Below are 15504 nucleotides of genomic sequence, written 5' to 3' on the forward strand. Positions count from 1 at the left end.
TATTCTAAAGACGTATAAATCAATATTAATAAACAAGATTTCAACACCAGTACAATAGACATTCTAACACAGTTGTTACATTAAATCAATCCAAGTCCAACTTGCGATGAGGGGGTTTATGGACTTTGAGGAGTTTGTTCTAAAATACATTTAGAAATCTAAAGAACCAAATAGAGCCAGGCCATTTCGTAACAGCAGGCTACGTGTGGAAAGGTAGACTTACCAGGAGTCGGGTGTCATTATTTAGCTGTAAGCAATTGAAACAGAAAAGCGGACACAGCCGCCCGGGCTCGATCCTCCCTCTGCTACTTAGCAGCTCTAGGCCGTTAGCTGTTGGGCCACAAGTTTTCAACTGCACGTGCTTCAGTTTCCCATCTATGCATGAATTACAATGCACTACAGCCCAGAGCACCGGGAAATAACAGGAACTAACGTACACACGGGCGCATAGTTGGGACTTGTTCCTGGTTTTATTACCTGTATAGAGGTTTGAAAAAAATCACTTAAGCGCCATAGGCCTCAGTTTCCTCTTGTAACTGAATAACAACACCATCATTAATCTATTCACTTTTTTCCAGTTTTATTGAGAAATAATTGACCCCATCCCTGTATACAGTTAAGACGTATAAAGCAAGAAGGTGGATTTCCGTGTGTTGCAAAATGATCACCACACGAGCTTTAGTTAGCCTCAGTCATCTCACAGAAATACAATAAAAAGAAGAGAACAAGATTTCTCCTTGGATGAGAGCGTTCACGATCTACTACCCTCTTATTACCCTTCCTACGTACCCCCCACCGGTACCAGCTTCAGCTGTCTTGCTGTGCGTCCCCAGGACTTTATCTTAGGCTGGAGGTTTGTGTGTTTCGACCGGCTTCTTGCATTTCCCCTCTGCTAACACAAATCTCCTGTCTTTTTGTATGAGTTTGCTGAGGGTTTTTTTTCTATTTTTTTAATTAATTAGATTCCATATATAAATGAGGTTATACAGCATTTGTCTTTCTCTGACTTACTTCACTTACCATAATGGTTTTTTTTAAGATTTTATTTATTTATTTGACAGAGAGTGTGCAAGCGGGGGAGGGGCAGAGAGAGAGGGAGAGTCCCCACTGAGAAGGGGACTGGATCCCAGGACCCTGGGACCATGACCTGAGCCAAGGCAGATGCTTCACCTACTGAGCCACCCAAGCACCCCAGTGCCTTTTTTAAATGACAAAAATGAGGGGCGCCTGGGTGGCTCAGCCGTTGGGCGTCTGCCTTCGGCTCAGGTCATGGTCCCGGGGTCCTGGGATCGAGCCCCGCATCGGGCTCCCTGCTCGGCAGGAAGCCTGCTTCACCTTCTCCCTCTCCCCCTGCTTGTGTTCTTGCTCTCATTATCTCTTTCTCTGTCAAATAAGTAAATATAATCTTTAAATAAATAAATAAATGACAAAAATGAAAGGACTATACATACTCTGTGAAACTTAAATTCTCAAAAGAGGTCTTCTTTTTTCCTTTTGTCCATGCTTCTATCAAATGATATTAAGAACCCAAGTACAGTCATGCTGAATGTGCAGTGAATTATGAGGTATGAGCTCTCATCTACTCTTCCAGAATATTCCATATTGCTTGGCTTGTGCATCATCCTCAGCTCCTGGTTTTGACATATTCTCCAGTTGTCTCTTTTATAAGTGCTGTCCCATCACACAGAAATACCCTGTTAGTTTGTTCACATTGTAACAAAAGTAGAAGAACAACAGAAGTCAAAACCCAAATTTCAGTAACAGTGTTATAAGCTTCTGGTAAAATACACGTGAATCCACGCAAAATCTTATACAAAGTGAGCGTACACAAGACACCAAAGTGGGGAGCAAAATGGAATGTTTGCCATCATAAATAGCACCAGTGTTATGCCAGGAAGGGAGCAATGATTTTGGTAGGTGGATTGTAACAAACTTAGTTGAGTAGGTGGTTCTTTAGACAACTCGGGAGCACCATTTAGATTTGAAAATTTCTTATAATAACTTTCCTGCAGTTGCAGTAATGTGTGTCAAGAAGTGGGGGAGCACTTTCTATTTCACACAAAGGCAATGTTTTATACTCACACATAAAGACACAGAATACGCAGTATCTGCGAGATCCCCGCCCACACCCCTCCCTCGATCCATCACACGTTTACACACCGTTGGGGTTCAACCAGATACCTTCTGAGCCCCTGGGTACCACTGTTTGGTTCGGGGCACCTGATAGTAACTTCGCTTTCAGAAACACTTCCTTAGGAATTCAGAATTAACACGTAGAGCCATAGTCACTTTCTGAGAGGATGAACTGGTAAAAAAGGAATTGAGGAAGTGTGGGTGGACGGGTTTCTCCCCCGTCCAAATCCCTGGAAGCAAAGGTGGTACCGAAGATGGAGAGCAATGAGATCGATGTGCAGAGAGTTACCGAGGCTTCAGATTGCCCCGTTTAAATGTCTCTGATTGGGTTGTCACAGCACAATTACATATCTTTTAAGCGATATCTCATTTTCCGTCTATGTTCTGTGACAGGGAGACGGTTGGCAAACACTTCACTTCCTCACTTCGCTCCCTGCGCCGGCTCCTCTCCACCTGCCCCCCACCTCTCGGCCGGCAGTCACTGGGGTCACTTTGAAGGCAAAGACAGGTGTTGGGGAACAAAGAGCAGGATCTGAGCGAAAGGACTGACTCCACATTGCAAGTGACTGAGGGTCTCCGACAGGTGCAAGGGACCCAAATGGCAGGGGGGGGACGTGAGAGGACAGGTGGATGCCGGCAGGTGTCTTTCTGTTTTCAGGGGAAACAGTGCAAGAAGAAGAAGAGCTGTGATGGGAAGGACAGACCCGAGGAGGAAGAGTGGTGTCAAGAAGCTGCTCAGGTGCTCCTGCTGAACCAGATCTCAGCGGCCACTCCCTCCCTGTCACCAACAGGACCTTAATCAGCACTTGTGTTCGACGTCAACCCTCTTGGGCAGAGAAAGCAGAATGGAGGGAACCAAGGAGGATGCTCCCCGGGGAAGAGGACTCTCAAGCCGTGACCCGAGCTCTAGGGTGGATGGCAACTTTTGTGGGAAAACAGCCTCCTGTCAGTGGGATCTGTGGGTCTCTGACGAAGAGAGGGTCTCAAGCGGCTCAAGGACTTTTCCAGCGTGACCTGTGCAAGTTTAAGTCGCAGAGGAAGCAGCAGATAACAGATAATGCTTCAAATGCTCCTGGTGGTGGAGGGACACCCGTGACCAAGGTGGGCTCAAATGCCAGAGCTGGGGGCGGGGGAGAAGGTGGGGGCGGGGAGGGAGGGGGGCAGGAGAGTCCAGGGCGGAGCCAACCTCCCAACACGTCAGCTGACCTTTGAGCGTCTCCTATGTCAGCTGTTGGTCAACGTAATCCTTATGCCGGAGAGGCATAAATAAGGTGGCCCGTTCTGCTCTCCGAATAACAAAGCTTAATGTCTAATAACAAAGCTCAGCACTTACATGGTTCTAATGATTTGCTAAACATCCCCTTTCTGTATTTTATATATATTAACTCACCCAATCCTCACAAAAACAATTGAATTGAATATTACCCACACTTAATAGGAAGAGAACACTGAGACCCAGAAATATCAATGACTTTGCCCAAGAGCACAAAGCTGGAAGCTGGGAGAGCCTCAGAACACCGCACTCAGTCTGCTCCAGAGAAAATGACCATTCGGTCAGCCTCAGTAGAAAATACGAAGGTCATAGTGTTGCTAAATGTATTCACTCAGCATTAACCAAGTGCTTCTGCTGTGTCATGCTTTCTCCCGGATTCACAGCATAGGACAAATGAACACTGCACAGGCTTTGCCTTGAGACAATGCATAATGATTAAGGAAATACCATAAGTCTTTACACCCATCTTTCTAAAATGCACGTGGACTTGGAAGTGGAAGCCGCAAATGGATAGAATCATGAGAGGCTAAAAACGTACGCCCTATATGGGAAGAAAAAAACCGGAAGATTGCATGAAGCAACATCTGCTTTGGCAACCACCACTATAGCCTTAAAAGGGGGAATGAATCGTCGTGAGCATCTGGGGTTCACATAGGGCCATATAGACAATCTGCAACCTTACCTACATGGAACAGAGTTTCAGATGGTAACAAACACACAGAGTTCCCCACATAGAAAATTGTAACCAACCAATCAGAGGAATCACTTCAACTGAAGCAGAAGATTAGGAAAGATCTTACTGATTGGGGTCAAATGGGTCATTGGAGGAGGAAATATTCAATCTCATCACGTAATAGTTTACTGCATTTGTCATGGGTAAACCCTCACAAGCTGGGCAATGCAAGACTGTACAGAATGAGGTGACAATCAGGTGATCAACGTACTCGAGATTCATACTTTTCAAACTGCACATGATGACCCATTGTGGGTTTTGAAATTAATTTCGTGGCTTGTGACCCTCATTTTAAGGTATGACATGGACTAGACTAGACCAGAATAGATCAGAGTACAGAGTAAACAGCAAAGCTTGCTCTTGTTTTGAAATGTTTTTTTTCAATCATATAAACTCCTATGTGTTTATGTACGTTTATATGAATGTTTATAATTTCTATATTTATATGCACACATATACTTTATACTGAGAATCAATATTTTAAAAATATGCTTTGGATTTTTTGGGTTTTTTGCATACTCTAAAGATACAGAATAGGGTGAGCATATTTTAGGTAATGAAAGTAAAATTCAGTACAATTTAGAGCAAATTGTGTGTGAATGTCTATGTGTATTCTGGATTACTACTGCTTTGCAATAAAATAAAGAGAAAGCAGATCCACGTCAGCATAGATGATCTCGAAAGTTAATGCTGAGGGGAAGAAGCCAGACGCAAAAGAAGACATAGAGAATAATTCCATTTATAGGAAATTCTAGAGAAACAAAGACAATGTAGAGCATCAGGAGGTCAGGGGTTGCCTAATGGCTCAGAGAAAGGGGTGTGAGGGTCATCCTGGAGATGTTCTATTTCTTACTTGCCATGGGGGTGATAGGAATATGTATATTTGTTAAAAATTCATCCCACTCCACCTGTGATTGTAAAGTACACACAATAAAGTTCATAAAAAAAATGGTTACTAGGAAAACTTTTGGCACTTAAATGCATACCTAATCAATTAACTGAAAGTTTCTTTTTCTTTTTGGTCAAGAAACTCCTTAAATAATCAGGCCAAAAAGCTGAAAGCCTTATGAGCATGATTATTTTTTTATGGAACTTTGAAAGTTTATAAACTAATCAGACCCAACTCCAGCTGTTCGTTCAAAGTTGTCCTTTGAGACTCCTTTTGATTGTCACTCACTCTGAATGGGTTCTGTTTGGAGAAACTTCCCACGGAGTCCGTGGCCCCATCCTGTGCCCCACGGGCTCCTCCAGGTGGGGCCCTGCGTGGAGCCTGTCAGACTGACCCTCCCTCCATCATGGCGGCTGTGTGACACCAAGAACACATTCTGGAATCCAAGCTGCAGATCATTCCTGCCTCCTCTCCATGACCGCGTGTACTCTGCTTGGATTTGTATATTGCTTTGCCTCATTTACACTCCATTTCTCTTTGCCCTCTGCTCCCCCTGGAAGGAGTCACTGATACTTAACTGATTTAACTAATCACGTCAGTGAACCTGGAATGCCTCCAGAGCCTACCGTGAAACTCTGCCCTCTTTCTTGATCAGCCAGGCCCCAGCAGACACTGTGCCCATCCGCCCTTGCCTTCACTGTCAGAGCCCCCGTGTGCCTTGTCTCCTCTGCACCTGCCTCCCGCTCCCAGCCCCATTTTCAGATCTACACGAGCAAGGGAACGCCTTCTGCTTTCCCGTTCTTCTCCAGATGCTTCCGCATCAGCCTTCAAGTTCCACATCCACGTTTCTGCTTTCCAAGTGCCAGGAAACACAAGGAACATACCAGAAGAATGGAGACACGGGAGTCCTCCACAAGCCATGCAGGGTTGAAGAGCAGTGAAGGCTTTTCCTGCCGCTGTGGGGATAGGGTCTTTTGAGACATATAGCTCCATGTCCTGTTGCATGACCTTGGTATATAATTTAACCTTGTCTCATGCTAACAACCCTGTTGCTTCTCATTACGATGGAATTAGATACACAAACATGGCATTGAAGTCTTCAGACATTGCAGTGGTCAGAAGAGGCTCACGCTGGAAAAGACAGCTTTGAGAGGCACCGTCGGAATGAGCGGTCCAAAGACAGACAACAAACCTCAGTCTCGTCCTGGCATCTGGTCCTGTCGCTCTGCGGTACTGAGAGCTCTTTCTACTGGTTATTGACAAGAGGTACGGTATACATCCCAGGGGGTGTTTAACAGAGAAAAGTCCCGGTGACTTTTCAGGGTACCTATTTAGTTTCTTTAACAAACACAAAGGGGCCAAGGAGCACATACCATCTGTCAGGCTCTGCTGTAACTGTGGAGTTTCACAAATTCCCTTAACAGACTTCTGCAACGAGCCCATGAGGTAGGCACAATCCTTACTCCCGTTCTATAAACGGGCCAGGTGGAGGGATTTAACCAAGGACACACAGCGAGCGAGTGGCCGAGCGAGCTTCCCAACTGGTCCCCTGGCTAGAGGTTCCCACAGGAGACACCAAACTCTGCATTTCACTGACGGCATCAGGCAAAGAGCCATAAGAATGTGACATGTCAGCTTGTGTCATCAGGGAGCCCAGACTGCAGACTGAGCCGGAGTCAGCAGGCCCTTTGCACACGACCTGCTTTGGTTAAATGCAGGATAAACTGTAAGATGTGTACTTTCCTCATAACAAGGCGGAGGGTGATTAAGTGGCATGCTTTCAGGCTTCCCTTCCATGCTGCCCCAGGACACACTGACCTGTCCCTAGTGAATTCCCTGGATGATGCTTTTCACCACAGGCACCCACTCCGACCCTCAGGGCTCAGAGTGGACCCAGCCCTCAGCAGCTCTCACTCTGACTATTCAGTAAAGCTGGAAATCACTAGTTTTTTATACAATGTTATTTCCAAATAATTTTTTAAGAAAGTTGCAGCACAGTCTTTGTGCATTTTGGTCTTTGCTTCCCAATCATCCGACATTATCCTGCAACAGGTATATTTGCCATGACAAGCTCATAAAAAAAAAGTCACACCACTTTGTTTATACATTAAGGAGTGTTTTCTCTTGAAACTCCACTGTCAGCCCATGCTAAGATGCTCAAAATGGCACACGTCTTAGTCACAGGGGAATGATGTTTGTTAAAATTATATAACTTTAGTTATCATACTTTCTATCCATTTAGAAAAAATGTGGAATGCAATTTGCCTACTTTTATGCAAAACTGTAGTTATGGGAGAGAGTTATTTACAGTGTCCATGGCATTATCCATACCACTTTCTACAGTCCAAATTCTTTACTCTGTTCAAAATCATCCTTTAAAGTTTCAAGGCATAGTGCCTCGATGATAAATTGTATTTTGGATACCTGCATATGTACTTTATATGCTGCATGTGGTAATTGTAATAAGAAGAAATTAACTCAAAAAACCTTCTCTAATTCCTCTTGAGAATGTGGATTTTTTAAAAAAATATCCAACATCTCTAATCTATAGCAAGGGCGTTCCCGAAAGAGCTGCTTCTAGCTCCTTCTCATTCTAGTTCTTGAATTAGTATATCAACAAAAGGATTATCTGCTAACTTTACTCAAATGAAATCAACCACTGGATCCAGAGATATCACATGCTTGGCTCCCTGAGTCTAGACAGCTGGTAGCATGTGTGGTAAGGTGCCCGAGACATGGATTTGATACAATTTCAGTCGGTTTGTGGTGACAGTAGCACAGCCATATGGTTAATATTGCTGCCTTCTGCGTAGAACAAATTACTGAATTCTTTGGTTAGTATAGTGTTACTGTTATGTTACAATATAAAGAACTGTAAATGCGAATTCCAATATCTCCCCCAACTCTGGATCAGTCTGTAGACACTAAATTTTGAAAACTAAATTGATTCATGGGATGAAATTAAAGATTACTATGATGTGCTCTGGAAAGTTAAAGTGTTTTTTAATTATTTACTATCTTTCACTAAGTGCAAGTATAAAGTACTTCTTAAAAGCATGAATATTTTGACAAATTTCTGTGAGCGGAATATTTGTGCATAATATGTCAGGAAAAGAAAACCCAATTTTAGCCATATTTGACATCCTTGGCAAAGAACAGATGGTAAAACCACAAGGTCATCCTTAAGTGGCAAATTTCGACTATCAAATCAATTGCAACTTATAGAAGGTAGATTAATTACAGTTTTATGTTGCAATATTTTAGGTCACAAAGCATGTATTTTGCTAAATTTTATAGGTCCTTACACTTGATTTTAGGCCACGTTTAATAAATGAAATTAGACCAGATTCTTTTTTTTTAATAGAGCAGATTCTTAAGTAACTCTATAAATACCAAAGAGACTGAGATCAACAAAGATCCAAAATAATGGATTTGCCAAGAACATCCTTCCCAGAGAATTACCAGATCTATACGGCATACAAATGGCTGCAGATGACAATTCAGATAACAATCTTAGATACATCTCCACTCAACCCCCACAGTCCTCGCATACCAAATGTGAATGGGAAAATCAATAAAGGTAGAAAACCTAGTACTGTTGGTTTACAAAGACTAAGAATTATTAAGCATTGTAAATGCCACTAATTTTGCTAAATATCAAATAGGAACATGAAAGAATTGTCTGTTATCAAAAAGCAATACATTGGTATTAATTAACTGACTACAGGTCATTCATCTATGTACTCAGCCAACACAATTTTTCTTTTGTGCTTCACGAGAGTTGGGTACAGTGCTAGGGATACAATGATAAATAAGCCAAAAAGATTCTTAATTATTTTGTTCTTCAGGTACATTTGAATTATCACTGAAAATAAGAATCCACATTGATCCTCTTGGCTGGAAGGCAATGCAAAGTGCCGAGCTGAGCCTTCTCACTGCTATGATGAAACACGTCTTCGGTCTTGGAATCTTCTGTTTCTTTTCTCTTCCGTGAGATCTCTGGTGACACTGTTACCCTCGGCATCTTTGTCAGACCCTCAGCTTCTTCATTCATGAACGTTGGTGAACTTCAGTACTGTGGTTCTCGGCTCACTTTTCCTCTACTCCCTAAACTGGATCCTCTCATATAGCATAATAATTTTTCAACATTTCTATTCCAAGTATGTCTATATAATCCTTAGAATTGTCTATTTTACAAAAATTCAGGATTTTATAACCAGACGGTGCTTGCCATTATCAATCATTTTTGTATAAAGGCCCAGATATTAAATAATTTAGGCTCTGTGGTTTGCATATTATTCTTTTACATATCTTATCTCTTTAAATATGTGAAAGTTTAACAGAAGGATCATACTACAATGGCCTGCAGGTGAGATCTGGTCTGTGGGATGATATATGCCCACCTGTGATCTAGATCAACATTTAAAATCAATATGAAGTTTCCAAGGGAAAGGTGATACAGATAATATTATGGGCATAGATTTCTAGATTCACATATACTCCTTCCTAAATGTATCCTGCTTGAGACCCACCAGAGTCTGGACTTTGTCTACACCTATTACATTTCCAGAGAGTTTCTTGCCACTGTTTTGGTTGAGACAGTGCTAAATATTCTCCGTGTGTTTTCCTCATCTTGGGTGTACAGAAATTTCCAGCTTTCCTTATAACTAAGTTGGGATCATGTAAATAAGTGAATTCTGAGCAAAGGGATATAGGATAGAAGTACCTTTTGGACTTGGGCTTTATAAAAAAACAGAAAACATGTTCTTTAGTTTCTCTCTTAAACTTTTTTGGAGAACCTATAGGCAAGGTATTCTAGACATTAAGATGGCACGCGGAAAGAACCTACATCTCATTAACCATGTAGAGGACAATCATTCAGGAAGTATCTTACCTGAATAAAACTTGTTATGAGATAATCCATTATTTACATCACTATCACCTAGGTTTCAGGGTCGTTTTGTTACAGCAACATTGTCCAAGCCATCATGCATAAGCCAATTATAAACCCCAGCCCATGATAATGGAACACCCATCCATCTTTCCTTGCAAAAATGCCTCTTTTTCCACCTCAGTACAATTTATCATGTTGAACATTCTGCCTGATGTGTCCAATCCAGTCTTCATGCCATGTACCCAGCCACCCAATAATATAGCTGTCAACTTAACATTCATTCCATTTATCAAACTATCTAACTCTGGTCGATGAATAATAGTACTTACCTTTCAAAGAAGACACGAACACTCCAGGCATCCACATCTTTGCCATCTTCTTTTCCTTTTAATGAAAAATGAAATAATTTCTATTTTCTAATTTCAGAAATAGCTAGACTAAGAAATAAGGAGACTCTCCTACTCCAAGATATAGAAATACAGTGCACTAGAAAACAAATGTATGGCAGAAACAAAAGAGGAATTCCCCAGTGGATTTTATGGAGAGGGGACTTAAAACAAGAGCAGTAAATTTGCAAGGTGACTCCTAGGCTTCCTGGTAGGATGTTGACAGGGATATGAGTCAGAGGCATCAGGGTCTCAAGATACAATGACATTTGAAGATAAACAAACAATAAAAAGCATGAATGAAAGATAGCATAAATGAAGTAATGACAACATGAAACACGTTATGTTTCAAGCAAGAGAAATAAATTAAAAAAAAATACCTAGACACATTAAAATTAAATGACACATAAACCTGAGTGGGGAGGGAGGTGAAGAAGTTATCAGATAACCAGAGAAGAAGACAGAGTATCTAAATGAAGCTGATATTAATTGACAAAGGTTTCACATAAGCAATAGAGGAGAGAACATATTGGTAAGTCATTTAAAAATTTAGTATATGGGCACCTGGGTGGCTCAGTTGGTTAAGCGACTGCCTTCGGCTCAGGTCATGATCCTGGGGTCCCGGGATCGAGTCCCGCATTGGGCTTCCTGCTCAGCAGGGAGTCTGCTTCTCCCTCTGACCCTCTTCCCTCTCGTGCTTTCTATCTCTCATTCTCTCTCTCTCTCAAATAAATAAATAAAATCTTTAAAAAAATAAATAAAAAATAAAAATTTAGTATATCTCTAGTATACTAGTAGAATATAATTTCCAACCATAATCCAATATGTAGTTATTCAAAACCCAAAAATAATACAAATATTTTCAGACAAAAGTGAGAAAGACGATTTGTAATTGCTGAAAGAACAATTCAAGAATGAAGTTGCATGAGAACATGTTGCCTAGTAAGGGGAAAATGATTTTAAAATCACTGATTCATGAATAAGCATATTACATGTTAGAAAATACAAATAATTATTCACTGCTTAAATAAACACAAATGTAAAGAAAATTATAATAGGAGTAAAAACAAGGAGACTTTTTTTTTCAGATAGTGCTATATAAATGTGCTTCTAGAGGGAGTGAAGATGATAAATATTTCTAAGGTCCGAGTACTCTCCTGGAGGGTCATAGAAATAAGGATCAAATTTAGACTACTATTCAGGGCCCAACTGAACATCTCATGGTACCCAAGCTGATCTCCTTACTGACAACAACTATTCTGGGAAAAAAAAGAAATTAAAGCTGCCTGAGGAAAATTGTGACATTTAGCATTTTAGATAATAGAAAAATCGAAAGCTATCCTGAATTAGTACATTTAAAATTATGAAAGATATAAAAGAAAGGATGGAAGAAATATGTAAAGAAAGGGCATCTGGAAAGTCCTTGATGATGGAGATCTGTGAAGTCATGTTCTGGAAGCTCAAAGAGATGAGTTCAGCATTCGGGGCCATTTTGTCCCTAAGAGATATTATTTCAGACAGTTGCAACAGAGTACCTCAGAGGATGTGCCAGGTTTTTGACAGATTCATGGAAATGGGAGAACAGAAATGTGAGTCTGCCAAGAAGCAGTTACTTGGGCTTCTTGTTGGGCCCCCAGAGAGCGGTTCCACAGAGCAAGGGTGCATTGGCCATCTACCTTCCCAGGGATGAAGCCCAGATCAGAATAAGTGTGATTCCTGGTTTGTTAATGGCCTTTGGGTATAGTTGGTAACCTAGATTTTTGGCAGAAGAAAAGGTACGTCTACTAGGGAGGCTATTGCATTTGTGGATTTCTGTCTTTCATCAAATTAGGGAAATTTTTGGCTACTATTTCTTCCAAAGACTTTTCTAATACATTTTCTCTTCTGCCTTGTAATTCCATCTATATGTATATTGAATCACTTCATATAAACTAACTGGTCCCCAGTGTTACATTTATATGTATTTAAATCTTTATTTTTTTCTATTGCTTATGTTGGAAAATTTCTATCCACCTATTTTATCTGTCAAGTTTATTTATTCTTTTCTCTGTCATCTCCCTTTTACTGCTAAGTCCACCTATTGTATATTTTTTTTAAAAAATCAGATACTCCATGTTTTCAGTTCTATTACCCTGCTGAGATTCTTATATATTCACTGAAAGCACATTCTGTTTTACTTCATTGAGTATAAGTATATTAATCTCTTTAATATCTTTATCTGCTAGCTTCAATATCTGGGTTATTTTGAGCTGAGTTTTGGCACATTTTCTTTTCTACAGAAAATAGGCTATATTTTCTTAGTTCTTTGTATGCCAGATATTTTGGGTTCTATCCCAGATATTATAGATGGTAAATCATGAGGATCCTATCTTTTGTTATTTCTTCTTTTATGCACACTGTCTTTTGTTTTAACAATTAATGACCCTGGCTTGTCTTGGACTAAAAGCTGGGTGGCAGCTGCCGTCCCAGTTTAGATCTTCTGACTATAGTTGGCCAGCTCTTGTCTCTCTCACACATGCATTTTTCTGTGATCAGTCAGTACTGTGGGCATCCTCACTCTGTATCTTTCACTCACAGGACTTCAGCACTCCCTCCAGCACCCATGGATTCTCCAGCATCAGTTCTCCATTTCCCTAGACAGAAAGACCACCATACTTTTCCTACCAGTTCTCTCACCAACTCATAACAATGTCAACTGCACTTAGCTCAGAGCTACATGCCCTTAAAAAGAAACTATCTTAAAAAGAAATTATCTCTTCTAAATATGTACTACTCATCCATCTACCTGATTCTATTCATTGTCCAACATCCTCAGGTGGCTACTCATAATCAGTCCAGATTTTGTCATTCATTTATATGAAGGAGTCAGTCTGGAAGGGTCTCACACTATCACCCCCTATAGTCTCATTTTTTTAAAATTGAAGTGATTAAAGTCAGAAAAGCTCAACAATATATTCAGCACTCCCAAGCTCTTCAACAGCAGACCCAAAATTAGACCCCAGTTCTTTCCGTATCACATTTTGCTTCTTTGGTCCCAATATTAACTATGTTAAACAATAGAGACTCTTCTCATGGTTTAAGAATTTCTGTGTAAATAATTTGGTACAAGAGGTGTGCATGCTTTTTAAGTGGTATTACCTTTCCTTCTACACAAGGTAGTTACAGAGGAGAAAGGGTAAATGTCCCTTTTTAACTATAGTGCTGCTAAGTATTCAGTGGCTTAATTCTTCATTTATTATAATTTTTAAAAGTGCTTCTACAGTTGTGGTGATATAGTCATGAAAGTGGAAGTTTAGAGGCCAGGAGAAGAGGCTGGAGCAGCCATCATCACCCACTGAGCAGCCCTACCTCTCGGTGAGGAATACGCCAGTCCCTGCTGATTAGGTGGTAGACCCAGAAGTCAGTGCTTTACAGATCTGCATTGAGATCCACTGTCTCAAGACTTTAAACTAAGTGCAAAGTCCCCAGTGCTTGGTGGATGGTTTAACATCGAGAGTGTTATCTCCTCCTTGGCTTAGGCCCTGACCAGAATTCCAGATGACAAAAAGCCTTGGCATCACAGGAAGAAGAAGTGTTCAGAAGGCATGTGACTGGTCATTCTCTTACATCCTCGACCCCTTCCTGGATGACCTCCTGCCCCAGGAGGACATCCTTTACCTCCAATCCACTAGCCTCTTACCACAGAAGCTCTCCAGCTGTTGGCAACAGTCAAAGCAGACCTACAGGAAGAAAAAGCACACAACATCTTCCCCCACATCACCTCCTGCCAGTCCTTCCTGTGTGAGGACAGCAAGGTGGATGACTGGGGAAAGCCCTGCAGACCACTCTCAGTCACTGGAAATGCAGGTCTTCAGCCCCATGCACCCTGGAGCTCTGTACTTCCTCCAACTTCATTGACCTCTTGGTGAAGGAAGACAACACAGATGTCCTCAAGAAGTTTGTCACTGACTTTGCTGTGAAGCCTACGTTGAAAACCGATGTGCACGTGGAATCTTATAAGAAACAGTTTCATGTAGCTCCTGGCTTAGCACTTCCGAGCTAGCCACTACCTACCGTGGAGAAACTAGCCCAGAACATTGATATCAAACTAAGTTGTGGCTGGGTGGCTACCACATTCTTGCGAGATACCTGGGGGGCTACCCATGAGACATTATAGGTGAGCTAGCTCTACACCCCACACCATGATGGCAAGCTGGAGCTGGTCTCTGGAGACTTCATCTTTATGTCTCCGATGGAGAAGAGCAGCACCAGTGAGGGCTGGATCTACAGCACACACTCAACCACCAGCTGCTCTGGATTCCCGCCTGAGAGTTACATTACTGAAGCTGATGAATGCAGCACCTGGATAGTTCGTGGTTCTTACTCGACCTTAAACAGCATCTTCCAACACTCTCTCAGCAGTTGATGGCGTGTTGGGGAGGTGGCGGTATGAGGACCAGGGACTGGGGGAGACGGCTGCCCTGACGATTATCTGCCAGCCCATGCAGCCTCTGAAGGTGTACAGCCAGTGGGCCCTGTTTGTGTGTCGGCATGGTGAGAGGATGCAGGTTGTGCTTGGGAAGTACTGGATATCCCAGTGTCTGAAGTCGGCTTGCTACAGATGCACCGACCTGAACATGCCTCATAGCTTACATCACCAGGGTGGTGGTTCCTGGGATTACGGGAAAGATGCTCCAATCACTGTGTCTGGATGTATACAAGCAAGGCTAGTGGGTGAAGCCTTATTAGAGAGTAACACCATTAATGACCACGACTCTTGCTCCCCATCCCTGCACTGACTTCAGACAGCATACAACATCTTGAAAGGTTTACAACAAGAAAATCACTTGAAGATCCACGGGGAGCTGGCTTATTTGAGTGGACAAAATGGGCTGCTGGGAACACATCACCTGGGTGGATACCTCCATCAGAGTTAGCTGCAGCCAACACGAGTGTTGATACAACCTGCAGGTAACCCTCTGAGCAGCTTCCCGGAGCCAGTGTGGGAGCACATTTCTACCCCAGGCCAGGCTAACTAAGGAGATGAAGGACCAGACATAGCCCGTGGGCAGTTGTCCATATTGTTGCAAGTCAAGATAGGATTTGAAAAACCACAGTGGAGAAAGCCAGCATTGCCTCGTATTTAGGGTTAGTGTGGATTATATACCTGGCACACACAGTGGACTTTCCTGACTTTATATTGTCTCTTTCAGTAAT

General features: G+C 41.9%; 1 pseudogene; it reads left to right on the forward strand.

Moving 5' to 3' along the window:
- The first annotated feature begins 13845 nt into the window (after positions 1-13845).
- Positions 13846-15262, forward strand: LOC113924514 (annotated as a pseudogene).
- The last annotated feature ends 242 nt before the right edge of the window (positions 15263-15504 follow it).

This window comes from Zalophus californianus, chromosome 2, assembly GCF_009762305.2.
Source record: "Zalophus californianus isolate mZalCal1 chromosome 2, mZalCal1.pri.v2, whole genome shotgun sequence".
NCBI lineage: Eukaryota > Metazoa > Chordata > Mammalia > Carnivora > Otariidae > Zalophus > Zalophus californianus.